Consider the following 21267-nt stretch of genomic DNA (forward strand, 5'->3'; position numbering starts at 1 on the left):
ATAGAAAATGTATTAATACTGAATATGACTTAAAAGTCTAAGAAAAAAAGAGTATGTTTACTAAGACTAAAGTTATGTTTAAAGTAGTTTCTGTGCAACAAAAGGCAAGGAATTATTTTTAGTTAAGTTGTACATTAAATGACTTCATCTTTTTATTGTTGGGTGCTTTGGGAGTCATCAGAGATGACTCTCCTAGATGCAGCTGCACCTGGGGAATAGATAGGTATACATCTTACAGTTACCTCATTTCTTTGGTATAAATTCTAAGTCTTGGACAAGTTTCACTTGCTTCTTTGTGACAAGTCTCCAAGCTACTAGAGTTATCAAAGCTTTTGGAAACTATTGCCCAACTACGTATAAATAAATGCAAGGCCTGAAAGAATCCAAAAGTAAATTAGTCAAAAAGGAATGTTAACCAAAGTGAAAAAATCACTTATGAAAAAATAGTATCAGTACTCTGGACTCTACTTACCTTAGACAGTGCTGTTCCATTTTTGAATTTTTGCTTCGTAATCCTAATATTGAGATTATTTTTGTTTTAGGCTGTGATTCCAGTCCTTCAGTGAGAAAAATGCCAAATTGAGTGTTGGTATCCCATTTATTGATTGATCTGTGTTTGTCCTGTCACAGGTGAGAAATAAAGGCATGGGGGCAGAGATTCTCTTATAGTCATTAAGTTGTTTCCTTTTCCTGGTGAATAATGAAGGAAAATAGAATAAGTGGTTGGCTTTGTCCTTTTAATTCTCCTGGATTTAATGGAATTGTGATGTTTAAATCAAGGCTTCTTCCTTCCTAAAACCAAAATAAGCTGGCTCTGGCATGGTTGCTTATCTGACTTGTTTGTGAATGACTTAGTTAAGTGCTCATGCACATGTGTGGGCTTTTCAGGATGTGAAATGTCAAGTGAGATGGTTCAGGGCATTAGTGACTTTTGTATAAATGTTTCTATAATAATAATTTTTCTTGCCCTGTTCATTTAAAATATTAGCAATATTGAGTCATGTAAGCCACATACTTCACTAAAAGTAACAAAATGTGATTCTTTCAATAAAACTGCCTCAGTTGTAGCACTTTGGGGTCTTCACTTTCCTTTCTCTCTTCCATTTGCCAGATTTAGTACAGTTTTTAAAGAAATGGAGGGCCAACAACATCACATGATTTTTCAGATTAAAGAAAGAAAAAAATGACTAGCTTTGTGGATGGAGGATCTCTGGACAAGCCTTGGTCTTAGTTCTAGGCTTGATGAAGGCAGGAGAGCCACCACAAGGATGGTCAGAGATGGAGTCCCCCTATTTCAAATTCTCTCAGCCCTTAAATACCTTAGTAAGATTACAGCACACTGAGCATGTGCCAAATATAGAATCATTACATCACCATATCACACTTAGTATATGTGAACTAGAGAACCAGAACTTATTTCATCAATAAATTTACATGTAGGTTGGTGAACATTTTTTCCTGTTAAAATATCAATGTTACATTTGGCTTTTGTTGTCATGAAATTCATACAAGGATAATTACTAGTTTTCCTTGATAGTTACTCAGATCATTTCTCTTAATGTTTCCAAAATGAAAATTGGCACACTTTGTAGATTTTAGTAGTGCCATCTTATTTTAAAGGTACTCTATTTCCTTAACTTCTCATTCCTATACTTGTATCATCTGCCTCTTTTTCCTCCATTTACTTTTTAGTTTCATGAAATTTGAATTATGTGTTCAATACAACAGCATTTCTAGGTCACCAGTAATCTAACTTTTAAATCTCAAGGGGCTTTTCTCAAGTTCTGAAAATTCTTTCTCAAGGGATGATCACTGATTACTTTGACTTCTACACCATTTGACCCAGTTGGGAATTTCTTTTCCTTAGAATTCTTTTTTTAATGTCAGTGATAGAGAAATATTGTATTCTTCCTTTAGATACCTCTCTTTCTTTTCTGCCTTTTTCTCACCTTTATTCTATTTCTATGGACAATTTTATTTATTTCTACTTTCTACTTATTTCTATTTGAGACCCTTAATACAGATGACTTCAAACTGTTATTTCTCTTAAATCCTTACCTCTTGGCCTACAGTATTATCTTTTCACATGCCATGATTGAGTAATTGTAGATTTGGGCACATTTCTATTCATAGAAATAATTTTAGTTTAACTCATAGAATACTCTTGTGAAATGGTCGTCTTTCCTCTGATTGAAGAACTGGGGAATGAGGAACCCATCCCACTTTTGAAATTCTTTCTGGGGAATTAATTTCCCTTTTGAAATATTTTGAACAGAATAAGTGATAACTTAAATCATATTTGAAAATAAAAATGTATTTTTATATAAAAAATCATATTGAGTCATTCTGTAATTTTGTAGTATTTTTCTTTGGTCTACAGAAAATTACTTGGTTTTTACTGTAGTTTATGGTGTTAGCAGCCATGGATATTCATGGTTCTGCTCTTAATTTATCAACATGCAGGAGAGTATCAATTGTATTATGAGTTATCATGCATCTAATAATGGTATATAAAATTTTATTAAGCTCTATCCAATAGACTTAGATTACAAATATAAACTTATAGCAAATTCTGTTAGCTTTCTCTCGTTATATCATGTAAATTTTTCACCTTATTCACAAAAGCCTAACTGTATTTGTTGTTTTAAATATTCTTTATATACTAATAGTTTCTTATAGAATTTTAAAAAAGTTTTGCAGAGGTTTTTCTCATAACAAACCTATGTGTTGATATTTGGTCATACTTATTGTCTGGAAAAGGTAACAGATTCAGGGAGAGAGGAAGAGGTTAAGTTTCTTTCTCTGGTCTCATAAGATACAGTCTATTTCAATCTTTCCTCCATTTCAATGGGATAGTAATTTATGTTTCCCTTTATTGTGCCGGATTCACCATTTTCCTAGTTACTACCTCCTATTGTTTGTAGATAATGGCCTAAAATTCAATATCTCCTTATATAATACATTACGATACAGTAGTTTTGAATTCTTGGGTCTCTTAATACTCAAACAGCTCTCTTTTTGTGAATTTGTTTGGACAATTTCTTCACTTCTTTAAGAAGATTTAGCTTTTATTGTATATTAAGTGCAACTTCCAATCCAACCACTGGGAAGCATACATATATGAGAAAATTGAAAGATTTCTTGTGGAGAGGAAGGAAAAATATATTTACCAAAGATAAGCAAACTGAGATTCCTTAACCTTTAATCTCTTTGAAGACAAGGGACTGTTACATTTTTAAACCCTCAGAATCTAGTGCTATGGGACATTTGATGTAATGGACACAATGTAAATTGAATTAAATTTTTGATCTTGCCACTAATCCTATCAGCACTTGAGCACTTTGCTCATTTTCTGATCTTTTCTTTGACATTTTCCTTCTGTCTTAACCTTTTTGCTTCTTTCATAAGTTATTTTATATATCCTGTTGCAGGTTATTTAGGCTCATCACTCTACACCTGACATACAAGAGGTGACAGACATCCTTATTTTGCCCAGCTGAAGGATATAGAGGACAACTAAAGAATTATGTTGAAAGGGGCATAGACAGCTGGATCTCATACTCCTGAATTCCTGTCTCTCAGTTTATTTTGGTCAAAGACATATGTAAGTTAAGAGCTCAGGAAGATCCATCCAGTGACACAGTTGAAAGCAAGTAGTGTGTAAGGTAAACTAGAGATAAGTCTCAGCCTTTATCACTATTTCCAAGGTAGAAAATTGAGTAAAAATAGATTTCACAAGGAGATAAATGAATAGTGAGTCTGAAAAAGAAATGGAGAGAAGTGAAAGAGAAGAGCAGAGAGAAGTTCTAGAACATTTAAAAAAAGAGATAAGAATCATGAAAGAGAAGTTTGACACTCATAATGAGGAAAATAGATCTCTTAATGAAGAAAACAGAACAACTCTCAATGAAGAAAACATAACTCTCAATGAAGAAAATAGGGTTCTCAATATAGAATTAAAAGACACAATGAGCAGAGTAAGCAAAGTTGAATCTATCACAGAGGTTCTATATGTAGAAGTAGAAACTATGCAACAGAAATTAGCAAATTTTCAACACAAACATAGTAACCTGCATGAGACTTGGGAAAATATAATGAATTTAAGAGAAGAAGTTAGTAGTGTAGTTTGGGGGGAAATCGCAAAACTTAATATGTCATTTGAAGACATAAATAGCCTGGTAAAAAAAGTAGAAAACAAGTTAAAAGAGATATCTGATAAAACTGAGGCTTTGATAAAACAAATAGCAAATTTGGAACAGAGAAATAAAGAAAAAGACAAATCTTTGACAGGTCAAAAGCAGCAAAAGTCTGCAAGTTACCAAGCAGATCTAAATTTCATACATGCCAAATTAATTAACATTGATGATAAGATGCACAGAAATAACTTAAGAATCATAGGTCTACCTGAAGAAGATACATCGAAAACTTTGACTACCATGCTTCAGGAAGTTTTGCAAGAAAATTGCCCTGAACTTTCAGACAAAATCATCATCAAAGAAATTAATAGATCACCACCAACCAAAAACCCAAAGCTCAATACTCCAAGGCATGTGATTGTTACATTTAACAATTTTAGTAATAAACAACAAATTCTGAAAGCATCCAGGAAAAAGATGTTTAAATATGGAGAAATAACAATTCGTATAACAGAGGATTATTCTATGGAAACAAAAAAGCAGAGGAGAGAATGGAGTCATATATTCCAAAAAGCTAAGGAACTTAAGTTAAAACCCAGAATGCTATATCCTTCAAAGTTGAGCCTAATCATTAATGAAAGAAATTTTATCTTCCACAAAATAGGAGAATTTGAAGAGTTCCTGAAAGGAAATCCTGAAATGAGCAGAATATTTGACTTGAATTTGGGAAAAGAAAGACAAGTTTAATAAATGCAAGTAACCAGTACATTAAGGAATGAAATCAATTTTTTCTTGTATGCTAATTGAAAAATAAAGAGGTAAAGAAAAGTGTTGTCTCCTTGAATTGTCCTACCTCTGTTATTCTGCCCCAAATCCTAGGCTATTACATCACCCTTCTCTTTTAATCATTAGAATATTTGATAAGGATAAAGAGCTTATGTTTTAGAATATCCCCATCTCCAATGCCTCTCCCCATTATGTCATTGCTCCTGTTACTCTATAAAGAATCTCTGTACCACACATTCGATACTGGATACTTGGAGACAAGTAAGTATCCAATCCAGTCAATTAACTAACTCCAATAAATTATAACTCTCTAATCTCTCTTGCCTCAGTTTCTCAGGCATTACAGAAGAACTAGCTGATTTAAATTTATCTGAAATCTTATGTGTATGAACATCTTTTCTGGTAGGGTATTACTTATTTTACCTCAAATATCCATTTCTTAATATCTGGCTGAGGTTTTCATTTTTCCCTAATTACATATAAAACAATTTTTCATTTTGGTTTATACATTCTCTCCCTTATTCCCACCTCTAGCCCCAATTAGGAAAGCACATGTAAAATTATGCAAAACATTTCCTTAAAGAAAACATAGGTCTCTACTCCTTCTGCCCCCCTCCAAAACCCTCAAGACAAGTGAAGAGTAAAACAAATATGCTTCAATTTGAATTCAGAAACTTCAATTTGAATTCCTTCTATGGGTATGAATAGGGTTTTTCATAAGTCCTTCAGAGTAGTTGTGGATGGTCATTTCAGAACAATGCTATTACTTTATCATACACAGTATATTTTACTTTGTTTCAGTCATGGAGGACTTTACAGGATTTTCTGAGAACGTCCTGCTCATTCCCCATAGAACTTTAGTATTCCATCATAATTACACACCACAATTTATAAAACCATTCCCCAATTGAAGGCCATCCCCTCAGTTTCTTATTTTTAAAAAGTTCTCTTGGGATTCATGTCTAGTAGTGATATTGTTAGGTCAAAGGAGATGCATGGATTTATAGCTCTTTGGGTTTACTTCATATGTTTTCATCATTTATCAATTAGGGTGTGGCTCTTTTTTTAAAAATGAATTTGACTTGGTTCATTTTTCAGAAAAGGTCTCATCAGAGAAACTTGCTTCAAAATTCTTTTTACAATTACTATTATGGTTTCCACCCCATTCTATTTTTTCTTTCACCCTGTTCCTCAAAAATATTTTGCTTCAGACTATTTCCTCCCTTCCTCAGTATCAGTTCCTCTTATATCACCCTCTTCTCTTCCCATAACTTTTTCCCCTCATACTTTCCTGCAGCATAGATAGATCTGTAGCCATAATGAGTGTGCATCTTAATTACTCTTTGCTACCTAGGACTTTTAAAGAACAATATTCAAGTGTTATTAAATACCTTTTGTATTGGGCTTTGAGGGTTTTTTAAATTTTAGTTTTTTTTTTTTCTGGGATATGTTTAGAATTTGTAATAAAAGGGGAAAAATAAAAATTGAGGGGGTTTTTTTTTTGCCTCCTTTTGTTTTTTCATTTTGCTAAAGCAGGGATAATGTCAGTACTCTAAAACACCAAATGAGTTCTTAGAATTGGGAAAATAAATTTATTTCTTCAAATAGTAGCAAATCAGTAAGTCAGTCACCTTTAAGACTTCTAATAGCTAATCTAATAGATTAGATATGTCAAATTCCATGCCAAAAAAAAATGATATGTTAATTTATGATCCAATCTATTTCTGTGAGTTTGAGACACCTAGATAGATCTACAGTACTGATGTTTAAGCATTTGGCAGATAAAAAGGATAGAAAAAGAAAATTAACAGGCAAGCTAAAAGTGAAGGGAAAAGTTGAGTTTATCTCTTGAACTTTATTTTTTATCTTTAAAAAAGGAAAATTTTAAGTTTCAATTAAATTTGAATGCAATAGAAATGTCATGTTCCTTTTAGGGAAAGGGATTAAACATTTCTTAAGTACCTAGAGTATGACAACTCAGAGCTTTTGACATCTCATTTGATTCTCATAGGATTGTTACCATCTATTTTCCAATTGAGGTAGAAATTCCTTTTTTATAATTGCTGTTTAATCTTTGTTACTACTCTTTTCTAAAATGTATGGCAAATTTATTTCAATTCGGATCCTTTCTGACTCCATTTTTGGTTTTCTTGGGTGTTAGAATGGTTTGCCTTTTTCCTTAGATCCTTTTCAGATGAGTAACATGAGACAATATGGTTAGGTGATTTATGTAAGGTTATACTGCTAATCATATCTAATGCTGGATTTGCACTCAAGTCTTGCCCATAGTCTGGTACTGAAATGCTTAAGGAAATGCTCTGGTAATTGAATATATAGCTTATGAAAAAAGTGAAGAGCCCATCAATTTCCTTGCAAGCACTAAGGCTGTCAATACATTAATGACCAAAGTTTCAAACACCTGAATTTAATAGTTGAAACAACTTGTGTATATATTTTTTTCAGGAACTACTCTAACATTGAGATTCTCCTGAAAATACTTTAAAGACAGATGTATTCTTTGGATCCTCTGTAGTGCTAGCACATTTATATTTACATCCCTCTGAGAAACCTGGAGAAGGAAAGCAATTGAGTGATGGTAAGGTACAGATTCCAAGACACATGATTTCTGTGTAAAGAAAATATCTAGAAATGTGTTTTGAGTTTCAAAGATTTTTTAATAACAGTGATGGAACAATGCAAAGTTAGGTTTCTTCCCCCCCACCCCCCCACTTAGGCTTATGGTTTCTGTATACATAGTTTGAAAATTCCTCACCAATTAAGATCCTTAACCAGTAAATACATAGAGTCACTGACATGATGTTATTTGACTTAGTTTTATTTGTCAGGACTATATCTTCATGACTGGTGTTACCTATGCCTCAGGAGCATAGGGGACAATATTATTTTTTTGGACTGGGGCAATTGAAAAATAAACAATATGGTCGATGTATATAACATAAAAATGACAGCTTTCACACTTTATGTTTTCCTAGAATATATAAATCAAGTCAGTTATTAGAATTGAATTAGTATGTACAGAAGCCTTTCAGATTTTCCTGCAGGTAGTAGGCTTAATCTGGTTGACATAATTCACTCAGCTAAATTCTCTGCCTTCCTTTCCTAGCAACTGTCTTCATTCCTTCAGGGCATATCCCAGAGGGAATATGTCTGAGAGGCTACTGTATGCCTTTGCTCTTTGAAGAACACTAACTCCTGTGCCCTGATACTGTGCAGGGAACAGGATTGAAAGTGAGAAGAGATTCCTGCAATTTCTGTTGCTGGGACTAAAGGTGATATTTGGTGATGACAAATATATTGGCTGACATTTATATGCCACTTTGCTAAGCCTTTTACATATACAATCTTGATCTACAAATCTACACGTGTAATGCCTATTTACATGTAAGAAAACTAAGGCATGTTTTCTGCCTCTGCATGTTATGCTCTAGGTGATTGTTTAGTTCAGTTACTTTCTCACAATGAACTAGTTTGAAAGACTGAAGCATAACTGAATTAGGCAGCCACCTAGGGATCACTTGTAAAAGCCTAGAAGAGGAACATTTTTTCATGCTATTTTAAAATGAATGCAATTTTAGTGCTGTACTGTATGTCTCTTAAGTATTCTGTAATTAATAAAAAAGCGTTTTACAATGAAGGATAAAACCCTCTCTGTGTGTGAAATTTTGAAACTTCTTGATTTGTTCAAATGCCTTCCCTGCATTTTGCTGCCTCCTGATAGGGAATAGATAAGATGACCATCATAGTGGTATTTATCCCATAACATTTTTCAAGGGATCATCCAGCGTGAGATTAGGATGTTCTCTAATTTGCCTTAAAAACCAGAGTATATTCATTCAAAAGCTCAGACAGCTTTTGAAGTGGTACCATAATACAATGTGTCCCCATACTATATAGCTTAAAATTATAAGATTTTTGGGACACCCTGTAGAGGTAAAAGTAATAGGAATTACTAATCTACTGGGGAAAAATACATTAAAGAATGGACTTTGTGGATGCTGAATAACACTTTTAAGAATAATGTAGGTGTGCTCTTTTTTTTTTTTCTTTTCAAGTCTTATGTATATATATATATAATTTATCATGTGAGGAGAAAAATCTTTTCTTCATGATTGAAAAGTCATTCATTTTTATAAATAAAATGCTAACAACCAGGGCTGATTGAGCAGTAAAACGTCCCTCTTGTTTTCTCTTCATCCCATAAGGTTTTCTGCTTTGCATATCTACCTCTATATTTCTTTACCATCTATTATCTCTGAATATAGGCCCTCCAATCAATTAGGCTAAAAACATACCCATCCATGGGAAGAAAACAGGTTCATTTCCTGGCTTCCTTTTTTTGAAGCTACATATGATTAAATGTTCAAAAATGTCAACTAGTGACAACCCTCATTTGGTTTTTTAGTCAAATGAAAACAAAACAAATTAGGATGTCCTAGGGCCATAGTAAACCTTGAAAAAGGTCCCTATGTTTAGACACTGCCTATTTAAGCAATATTAAATGCCTACTGTATACCAGGAACTGCCTTAGTTACTGAAGAAACAAAAAGGAAAAAGATTCTTTGCTCTTAAGTTGTTCTTAGTCTAACATACAAAGATATTGAGTGTGGAAATGTCCTTCAGTATAAAACATGGCCAAAGATAGTCTTAGGGTTGGAGGACTTGTGTGTAAATTTGATTCTCTGACAATTAGTAAGTTACTCACTCTTAGCCTCAGTTTCCCCATACATAACACAGATGGTAACCTACTGAGAACCCAACTGTGAACATAAGTGCTCTAAGTGGGTGAATGCCACTGTATCTTTGTTTTTTGCCTATCAAAAGTACTAAAGAGTATATGGATAGAGCACTGATCCTGAAATCAGGAGGGCCTGTGAGTTTAAATGCAGCCTAAGATGTTTAACACTAGTAAGCTGTGTGATCCTGGGCAAATCACTTAACCTCCATTGTCTTGTGAAAAATTAAAATGCTTTATTTTCCAGTAATTTAAAAAAAATCATCCACTTTATTTTAAGAGAAAAGTTTTGACTTTTGCTATAACCAGAAGTCAAAGCATCTTGAGTTTTAGTCCTTAATGTCATTCTGTTTTTGTATGTGTGTGTGTAAGTCTATATATATATATGTCTATAGACATGTACATATGCATTTGTATATGTTCACATGTATGAGACATGTATAATATGTATCGCTAGTTTTTAGCATAGTGTCTCACATAGTAGACCATTGACTTGAATAATTTTTCTTATTTTTTTTTTTAACTAAAGATTTTTATTTTCAAAACATGGACAGATAATTTTCAACATTGACCCTTGAATAGCCTTGTATTCCAAATTTTCGCCTCCTTCCCCCCCCCACCCTCTCCTAGATGGCACATAATCCAATACATGTTAAAGTATATGTTAAATCCAATATATGTAAATATACAGTTGTTTTGCTGCATAAGAAAAATCATATCAAAAAGGAAAGAAAATGAGTAAGAAAACAAAGCAAGCAAACAAAAAAGTAAGAATATTGTGATTCTTATTTCTCAATTTCTCATACATTTTCAGGATAAGGGGAAAAAAAATACAGATTTAACTCCTTTCATCACTGCCCCCATAAATTGCCGTTGCATTAATTCTTTTTGGCCACTAGGTGATGCCACAGTGCAGAGTTTTGAGCTTGGAGTCAGAAAGACTCATCTTCCTGGGTTCAAACCTGGCCTCAGGTGTGATCCCAAGGAAGTCAATGTTGTCACAGTTTCCTCATCTGTAAAACGAGCAGTAGAAGGAAATGGTAACCACTCCAGTATTTGCCAAGAAAATCCCAAGTGGAGTCACAAAAGATTTGGATACTACTGAAAAATGACCAAATAAATTCTTTGTAGGGAGATTGCTAAATTTTCAATATTGTTTGTGTATATAATAATATTACTTGATTTTTTAAAATATAAATTTGGAAATTTAGCCTGAGTAGCTCACAAGAAACTATTCCTTACCCTCCCTTTCCTCTTAGAGACCACTGTGAGAATCTTTTTGTTGTTCCTCATTAAAATTTATATGCAAACAGAAATGGTTTGCTGTTAAACAGGGAGTATTTTATTTTTGCTTTTACTGCTCAACAAACGTGACAATTTTCATAAAAAGTGTTTTCCCCCCCAATTGCAAATATTTAATAGGGGAAAACCCCCCACTTGTGAGGTCTTGCCCTAATAAAATTTTATTACTTTAAAGAGATATACTGCTGTACATTTACATTCTGCTGTAAAGTATTACAATGAATAATTAAAAGGGAACTATAGTTGTCAAAATAAATGATAACTGTGGATTGTGGTGCACTGCTCTTAATTTTTTTAATGCTTTTTTGGTTGTTGATTTGCATAGCTTAGTAATCTACAGTGAATTTCCCAACCATTAAATGCAAATTAATAAGGGTATATTGTAATGGGTTTTTTTTTAGCATTTGTCCAGTTATTTAACTGTCTACCTTATAGCCTCTCATTGCCCACCACACTATTTTTCCCTGGGAAAAGGACTTTTTCCCTCCTTGTTATTTTAATCTGTATTAAATGAAGAGATCAGAATTGCATGAATTGGAAAAAATAAAAAGAAAAACTAATTTTTCAAGAAAAAGTGAAGCTTCTTCTCCATCAGGGGTCTGTTTTGAATATTGAAAGAAGAAATCAGACAGCACATGTATCTCTACTAGTTAATAATTTAAAAACTCACTAATAGGAAATACACACATAAAGGTTTTATGTTTTTTTCTTAACAGAAATTTTCTAAGGGAAAACTAGGGTTCTTGCCTATCCACCATTAGTGTTAATATATTGATGATTGCTTAGCAACAAAGAATTTTCCCAGGAGAGGACACCAGTGCCCAAAGTAGGTCATTAATGTTTCAAACTGCTTTAAATACCTCTGTCCCTAGGACATTCACTAGCTTTCAGACTCTTCTCTGCCTCTTTGTTTCTCAACTATCCAAAATCTGTAGGCTTACCCTGGGAAGCTCAGTGATTCCATTCTGCAAGGGAAGGAGCAGTTCTCATCCACTGTCTTCCAGAAACAGAAGTGTGGTACACAATACCAGACAATGCTGGATCCCAGCTCGCTCTGTCATTTGATCTGGAATTCCAATCTAGTGATCCAAAATGGCAACTGTGCTCTTCAGTCCTGTACCAGATCACCAGCCCCCAAACCATAATTGAGTCTAAGATTGAGTCATGTACTGTCATTTAGAGGCTTTGAGGAGGATCAGACTTAACCTTGACTCTACACTTACTTTGTACCATATATCCACTTATTCTGTCCTCCTAACTGTCTGTCTCTATCTCTGTGTGTCTCTTTGTTTTTCTCTGTCTCTGTGTCTCCATCTTTCTCCCTTTCTCTGCCTCTGTCTCTTTGTCTCTCTGGTGATTGCTTATTTTAGGGATAAAGTAGAAACTCATTTCAAGCACTTAACAACCATATCCTGCCTTATCTTTCAAGTCTTATTATACGTTGCTCCCCTTGACAAGTTTATTTATTGTTACTCTCTGTTTCTGTCTTTGAACTGGGTGCTTGGAATGAACATCCTTACTTCCTTAAATTTCTTTCCAATTTAAACACCAGCTTCAAAATGATAATTTTCCTGCTCCCCCAGTTGCCAATTCTTCCCTTTCCCCCCAATTTAAAAAAATTTTATGTATGTATATATATATATATATATATATATATAATCAACAGATTCTCAATACAATATAAACACCTGAATGGTAGACAGTGTTTAATTTTTCTTTCTATACTAGCATAGTGCATGTTGATGATAGTTGCTTATACCAGCTGATCACATATCTTTTTACTTAAAGTTCTATAAAGATTCAAAGATATCACAGATAATAATTTGGGTAGTCTTGCCCACTTAAGTGACAGACCAAATGGAAAAAGAAAGAGCAAAACCTGTTCTCTGGATTCTACACTTGCCAGCTACTTATAAAGCAGTGAGAAGCTAAAGGAGTATTATTATTATTATTATTTTTGCAGAGGCATTTGGGGTTAAGTGACTTGCCCAGGGACACACAACTAGGAAGTGTTAAGTGTCTGAGACCAAATTTGAACTCAGGTCCTCCTGACCTCAGGGTTGGTACTCTATCTACTGCAGCATCTAGCTGCCCCTAGAATATTGATTTTATATTATCAGTTTTAATTCTCAAATTGTTGTCTAGGACTTTTTTTGTTGAATTGTCTGAGGGGATATGGGAGAAGGTACTAAATTTGGCATCCTCCAGGAATCCTGCATCTCCTGTCAGTCAGCATCAGGCCAGCCAGCATGGTATTAACAGCCAATTAAAATGATCACTGCTTGGATGGATTCTGATTGACAACTTATGTATCCAACTGTGCTCTAAATATAGATATTTTCATTGCAAATCATCATCATCACTATCACTGACTTTATAATGTTTTAAAATTTACAAAAACAGTTTACATAAAAATACCTCACATGTTCTTTATAGAATTCCTTTGTGGTAGGTGCTGATATTACATGCATTTTACTGTGGAGAAAACTGAGGTTCAAAATTTGTGATTTGCCTAACATTGCACAGCCAGTGGGCTCCTAGGACAGGATACTACTACCCCCAGAATTTCCTGACTTTAAAATCAGCACACTTTGTAACAAACTGCCTTCCATTTGAAATAAAATTAGTTTTTTTAAAGTACATAATTTAATTAAAATAATATCTAATCAGAATTATCTATTCCCATTGTGAGAACCTTGAAAGGTCTTTTAACTGTTGGAACCATTCAGCCAGAACCTCTTTGTTCCCCTTGTGTTGGCTCACTGAGACTAGTATCCTCCACTATATTTAATGTCAGAAGTAATACACTTATTATTTGGGAGTTAGCAATTCATCGTCGAGGAGATAATCTGTTTATTGCAAATAATCTAGGGAGTTTGTCTATCTCAGTAAATCTCATGGTTGAATTGTACTTTGAGTTTCCTTGTACGTTTTATATACATATTTATATAAAGTCAAGGTGGCAAGTATTAAAACTCTTACTGGCTATCGGGGATTATAGTAAAATCTAGAGATACAAAGGCAAAATTCAGGCTATGCCTTGAAGGCTCTTATAATCTAATATATCTAATGTCTGACTGAGGATAACTATTAATCACATTTGTGGAGTATGTGCCTTCAAATGTCTTTGAATGTTTATATCCAGCAGTAAAATATTTTTATGTGCATATCCCCAATATATGTGGGCAGCTAGGTAACATTGAGGAGAGAGTGCTAGCCCTGCAATCAGGACTTCAGAAATCCATTCTTATACAATTACCGACTTTATGACTGATTCTGGGGAAGTGTGCCTCCGTTTCCTAATTTGTAAAATAAACTAGAGAAAGAGATGGCAAATGACTCTAGTATCTTTGTCAAGAAAATCCCAAATGGGGTCACAGAGCCTTACATGATTGAAATAACACTACAACAATCCTAACATACATAAATAAAAACATGGTGTGTTGTAGACTTCTCTACATTTTTAATGTGCTATTCATGTATATGAATACATTTATATTCTATGCATGCAAAAATAGAATTTTAAAAGGATGAACAAAAAATGAAATAAATATTAAAATATTCATTTTATTAATGGTACAAAATTCTTTGTTCTCATTAAAATATTAATGTATTTATCAAAAGCAGTGTGATGGAAAAGAATTCATTATTTTTTGGTAAGTCTTGATTTAATACTTTGTGATACAGCAGTGTGAGAATTTGATTCTAATTTTAGTTTGTTCTGATACTAGGTTTTAATGACTATTGTATTTAAAATTTTAAATTACATCTCATGAACACATGTAAGAGATCATGATACTCATTTTTCAGTCAACCTAGTAGGGAATAAACATTTATGATGCATAGACTAAGTGCCAAGCACTGTGCTAAGTGCTTTACAAAAGTCTCATTTGTCCCTCACTTATAAGCCTGGGAGGTAAGTGTTGTATCTCCATTTTAGAACTGAGGAAACAGAGAGTAAGTGATCTGGTCAAAGTTATGTAGCTAGAAAGTTGTTCAAGGCCACATTTGAACTTGTTTCTTCTGGATTGCAGAGCTTGTACCTTTTCCACTGTGCTATCTGTAATTTAAAACATTTTTATTTTTAAAAATTCTTTTTAAAGCACTTTTTAATGTTTTTCATTGTAGTTTCACATTCTTTTCTTTCCCTTCCCCTTCTCCTACCCATTGAGAACTCTACAAAACAAGTACAGATATGTTTAGTCAGGGAAAACAATTTTGTTTGTATACATCCTTTGCTGAAATCTTTTTAAGGTGCTCATGCATTTTGCACAATATGGTTTAGTTAAAAAAACCCACTTAACCTGGCTTGTGTAAATTCCTGTGAGATGAAAGAGGGAAGAGTATCATTCAACCTCCTTGCTATAAAACTAGTTTCTGTTATGGTTCCCATAGAATCAGGATCCATCTTCTATGATCATTTGATATACAGGCCAATCAATGGCCATCAAATACCAATGTTTACCTGAGTAATAAGTAGTAGCACTTCTTAATTTCTTTTTTTTTTATTTTAAAGATAAGAATACATAAAAAATCAAGGGAGAACTATTTTCTTCATATCCCAGAGAACCATGTTGTGTACACTCTGCTGGGTAGATTCTTGGGTGGGTAAAAGTGCAATTTTCTATGCTAAATGACCATTGATCCCCCATTAACATTTCCTTTTTTCTGTTGTTTAAAGTGGGGGCAGCTAGGTGACAGTGGATAAAGTTCTGGAGTTGGTCTCAGAAAGACTCATCTGCTGGAGTTCACATCTTGCCTCAGACATTTACTAGCTATGTGACCCTGGGCAAGTCCAAATCACTTAATCCTGCTTGCCTCAGTTTCCTCATCTGTAAAATGAGCTAGAGAAGGAAATGATAATGCACCTTAGTGTCTTTGTAGAGAAATGGGGTCACAGAGAGTCAGGTGGACAGGAAGAATTAAACAACAAAAATGCTTAAAATCAATGTGCTTCATAGTTACTCTTGTCTTACTATGTCAGGCTCTTATTGTGCTAACTCCCCCTCCATTAGGTCTCTTTTTGTTCCCAAAGAATAGCTCCACTTTTCTCTGAATAGCTTTCTCTCTCTTTGAGATAATTGACTTATAGATCAAGATTCTGTTGCCCTAAAGTGGAAAATAATCCAGAAGACTTGAATATTAGAATCGACAGCTAGATAATTGAGAATCTGAAGTTCCATTCATAGTGAGACCTCTCTAGGGCTCTTTTGAAAGTAGTATATGCCGTGTTACTGGCTGCTCCCAATTTTATAAAAACATTTATAATTCTTCGTGTTGCAAAAGTTTCTGTAGGGGTCTGGTTATGTGGGATGTAGCTACCTTTGGAAAGTAAATTCCTTGAAGGCAGGAATTGGTTTTTTTCTTTCTGACCTCCCTGGCTTCAAATTAAGTTACACAGAATAGCTCTGTGTTGTTCTGTATTTTTCAGTCATGTGCCATTAGATTTCTGGGACACCAAAGGTAACATTTTGTGATGTGACTAAAGGGAAATAAAAGATAGAAAGTCACTGAGCAAATATTCTCGCCCTTTCATTTTTCCTGGATTGTGGAGACCATGTTTGACTGAATTTTTATTAATTCTCTAGTCTTTTCTTTTTTGTTTTCTAGGAGGAATTTATTATTTTCCTTCCTTCTCCACATTCCAACTTCTCATTTCCTTGTTCTTTCAGACAAGTTCATGGCTATGAAGTTTTTATTATTCTTGTGGTCAGTGATCAATGAATCAAAGAAACTTGCCCCATCTTCATAAAAGCCTTTAATCTAATTCAGTGATTTTCAAACTTTGGAGCATTACCTTTATGCTCTTAATAAATATGGAGGGCTCCAAAGAACTTTTACTTATCTGGACAATACTTGTCAATATTTGTCACATTAGAAAATGAAACATACATTTTATTATTTTTTTAAATTTTATTTTATTACAACTTTTTATTTTTCAATAATTTTTCAATATTGACCCTTGCAAAACTTTCTGTTCCAAATTTTCCCCTCCTTACCCCCACCCCCTTCCATAGATGGCAGGTAGTCCAATACATTAAATATGTTAAAATATATGTTAAATCCAATATATGTATATCTATTTATAAAGTTATCTTGCTGCACAAGAAAAATCAGATCTAGAAAGAAAATAAAAAGACGTGAGAAGGAAAACAAATGCAAGCAAACAATAACAGAAAGAATGAAAATACTATATTGTGGCCCATACTCAGTTCCCATCTCTCTCTCTCTCTCTGGGCGTAGATGGCTCACTTCATTACAGTACCAATTGGAACTGGTTTGAATCATCTCATTGTTGAAGAGAGCCATATCCATCAGAATTGATCACCATATAGTCTTTTTGTTGCCATGTACAATGATCTCCTGGTTCTGCTCATTTCACTCAGCATCAGTTCATGTGAGTCTCTCCAAGCCTCTCTGAAAATCATCCTGCTGGTCATTTCTTACAGAACAATAATATTCCATAACATTCATATACCATAATTTATTCAGCCATCCTCCAACTGATGGGCATCCACTCAGTTTCCAGTTTTTAGCCACTACAAAAAGATTAAACATACATTTTAAAAATGTTTATTAGTTCATTAGAAGTAGTAATAACAAACCTATAGCATGGTGGTATAAAGAAGTTTTTATTCATTTTTATCCAAAATGCAAATAATTTAGTAAAAACCCTTGTTTTTCTTATCTTTGTAAATGTAATGTTTACCTTAAGAAAATACAACTGGATTCTTACTTGCTTCTAAAAAAAGCTGTCAATATGTTTTGATTGAAGTATATGAAGAAAATCCATACTCACATAGAAAAGGGAGGAATATTTTAATAGGCAAATCATGTCTTAATATGATTATGAAACTAGTTTTGACCTTGAGGACCCCTTTTGGGCATTTCTTTAGACCACATTTTCAGAACTGCTGATCTAATCTATTCATCCTTCTCTCTTGTATTTCCTTAGGGATGCTTATTCTAGCTTTAGTCTGTCTCCATGGGCACCCCATTAAGTAGCTGGAATTCAACCAGACATTAACTAGTTTATGGCTTCTTAGCAAGCCAGCTGCCAATACGTCTATTGTGTAGACTCTCCAGAAAGTCCCCAAATTCTTTTAATGGGACCTTTGTAAACTTTAAAGTGAAGAAGACTAGAGGAAAAAGGAACAACATTTACTGAATACTCATCCTTGTTGTCTTGAATTTTCTTCCTAGTTAAATTAGAATGCATTTTAATATTTATGTTTGAGATAATAGTTACTATTTTTAGTCTTAAATTTTCATTTCACAAAAATTGGAAAACATTTCAGTTTTATTTGAGGGATAATAATTCAACCAATTCTCCTCCCAAATCTGTCTTCATTATTACTCTTGCCCATTGTAGTTTTCAATAAAAATAATTGTGCTTTTTTCTTCTGGTAAAATTAATTTTCAAATTTTGTTGTTTTTTTAGTCAAATAGCCCATCGATTTTTTCATGACTCTGGGGTTTGCTTGGCAAAGATGTAGTAGTTTTCCATTTCCTTATCCAGCATATTTTACAGATGAGGAACTGAGGCAAACAGGGTGAAGTGACTTGTCCAAGATTAATAAGTTTTTGAGGATATTTCTTGGAATTTGGATATTCCCTACTTCAAGTCTATCCATTGCACTCCCTAGCTGCCCAATTTTCCAATTACCTAACAATATCTAACTCTAGAAATACTCTCAAGTAATATAATCCCTCCTTATTTGGCATGGATTTTGTATCTAGTACCAGATTTACTTAGCCATTCACAAATTCTATATCATTTCTTAGCAGCTTTTAAAGCTGAATTTATTTTTATGGTTTGTAGGATTAGGGTGAAGTAGGACAAAATATTTTTTTCTTTTCCATTACTTTTCCTCTTCAGTTGGTAACTAGTGAAACACCATAATATGAGAGATGGTTTATCTCAATAAAACAGCAAAGTGAAGGGATAATGACAGAGTCTGCTTTCAGCAATGAAGCCTCCCACTATCTCCAAGCTACTGTAAAGATGACCTCTATCTCAAGCTACATTCAAGCGAAGGTCTTTCTATTCAGTGTGTACAGAATTCATAAGCACTGACAGTGGTAAAGATCCCTGTGATTTGTGCCATTGATGTGAGTGCTTTTGTAGCAACAGTATATGAAATAGGTAAGGATCTTGGTCTGAGAAAGAAGGAAACACATGTATTAAGTTCTTACTATGTGTCTGGCTAAGTGCTTAACAAATATTTAATTTAATTTTATCCTTAGGACAGCTCTGGGAGGGAAGAGCTGTTATTATACCCATTTGACATTTGACAAAACTGAGAGAGATAAGTGATTTGTGAAGGGTCACACAGCTGCTAGTAAAAATGAATGAGTCTAGATTTGAACTTGTGTTTACCTGATTCCAGTGCTAGTGCTATCTACTGAGGCATCTACTTGCCCTTAGAGCATTCCAGTATTCCAGTATATTTTAGTGTGTGTGCGTATATATGTGTGTACACACATAAAATGTGTCTATGCATGCGTAACATACATGTAAGTATGGTTACATACATGTACATGTATTGTGCATATCCCAGTCATTATGGTAATGAATTCCAGGTATCTGGTATGGAAAACAAAAAAAAAAAAATAATGAAAAGAGGAGATGTAGAAAGAACAAAAAATAGACCAATTTGGCTGAACTGAAAACAGGAAAAGGCTTGAAAATAAACTGGGGCCTTGCTGTGTAGGGCGCTGGATTTGATCAAGTTGGGAAATGACATAATTAAGTCTGCAAACCAATTTTATGGATGTATTCTTTTACCTTTTATGTTTTATTTAATTTATTTTATTTTTTGTTGAGGTAGTTGGGGTTAAGTGACTTGCCCAGGGTCACACAGCTAAGAAGCATTAAGTGTCAGAGGCCGGATTTGAACTCAGGTCCTCCTGACTTTAGGGCTGGTGCTCTATCCACTGCGCTACCTCGTTGCCCCCTAGATGTATTATGTGCTCTTTCTATCTGCTTCACTGCTTTGGCATAGTTTGTGGATATGAAGTTGGATCATAAGTGTTCTAGTGAGGAAACAGAAACTGGTTGTAGATGATCTGCAGAAAATCCTATAGTTTATCGAAACTGGAATTTCTAGGGTGAGCCCTTGACAATTCTTGAATGTACTATTCATGATTACATATAAGGGTAAAGTCAGAGGTTGATGGACTTTTTTTCTTACTAGTATTTTATTTTTTCCAACTATGTATAAAGATAAACCTTAATATTCCATTTTAAAAAAAATGAGTCCTGAATTTCCTCCTCTCCCTTACCTTCCTCCTCCCTAAGGCAGTTCTATCTGTGCAATTATGTAAAATAAATATCCTTATTGGCCATTTGGTAAAGTAGAAATAGACCAGAAGGGGGAAAAATACTAAAAAAATAAAGTGAAAATGCCTTGATCTGCATTCAGGCTCCATTATTTTTTTCTCTGGATATGGTTAGCCTTTTTCATCATGAATCCTTTGGAATTGTCTTGGATCATTGTATTGCTGAGAACAGTTATGTTACTCTTATTGGATCATTGCATATTGCTGTTATTATTGTGTACAATATTCTTCTGGTTCTGCTCATTGTATCAGGTTATGTAAGATCTTCTAGTTTTTTTTTTTTTTCTCTGAAATCAGCTTGCTCATAATTTCTTATACAATAGTATTCCATTACATTCGTATACCATAGACATACATTTTCACTAGGCCCTCTAAATTTACCTTTATCTGCATATCTTTTTTATCTCAGTAGAAGACCTAGTCTAACCAGACAAGATTAGGAATATTAGATTTCTGGTGTAACCGAGCAGACTACTCTAACATCAGGAATCGTGGATGATAATGCTTGTGTTGGGTACCAAACTGAAATGCCCTGGAAAGTAGGCAATGCTGGACATGGGTCCATTCCATAATGGCCTGGTGTAAGCTGCATTGCTTAGGTCAACGCCATAGCATGGCAGATAATATAGATATTAACTTCTTTTTAGGGGAGAACAAATTGAAGCTTAGAGAGATTAAATACTTTATCAGTGGTCACCTTGATACCAAACACAGTGATGGCATTTGATTAGGACCTGTATCTTGGTGAATCTGTGCCCTTGCCAGTTTTGGTAAGACATGTATTTTGCCCTATTATGTAATCAGAAGTTTTAGGTTGGTTCCCTGGTCTTGATGGGAAGCTGCATCAAAAAGAATTGACCATCGAGTAGCAAGAGCTGTCTACTCAGGAGAGAAATATGAGTTTCTTTCTTTCTTTCTTCTTCTCTTCTAAAGATGTGGCTTGAGCCT

The 21267-nt window shown here is 34.0% G+C and overlaps 1 protein-coding gene and 1 long non-coding RNA gene across 3 annotated transcripts in view; both read left to right on the forward strand.

The window, feature by feature from the left end:
- Positions 1 to 8963, forward strand: part of LOC141544047 (uncharacterized) — a 39037-nt gene extending 30074 nt beyond the window's left edge. Inside the window, exons 3-6 of one of the 2 annotated variants that reach the window (XR_012482527.1) lie at positions 543 to 630; positions 3432 to 4954; positions 7386 to 7518; positions 8047 to 8963. This is a non-coding gene — a long non-coding RNA (uncharacterized LOC141544047). Of the gene's footprint in view, positions 1 to 542; positions 631 to 3431; positions 4955 to 7385 lie in introns of both variants that reach the window. The other variant, XR_012482526.1, reaches the window with a different exon arrangement.
- Positions 1 to 21267, forward strand: part of GRIP1 (glutamate receptor interacting protein 1) — a 762478-nt gene that overhangs the window by 160656 nt on the left and 580555 nt on the right. The window lies entirely within an intron of this gene.

This window comes from Sminthopsis crassicaudata, chromosome 5 (assembly GCF_048593235.1).
Source record: "Sminthopsis crassicaudata isolate SCR6 chromosome 5, ASM4859323v1, whole genome shotgun sequence".
Classification (NCBI taxonomy): Eukaryota; Metazoa; Chordata; class Mammalia; order Dasyuromorphia; family Dasyuridae; genus Sminthopsis; species Sminthopsis crassicaudata.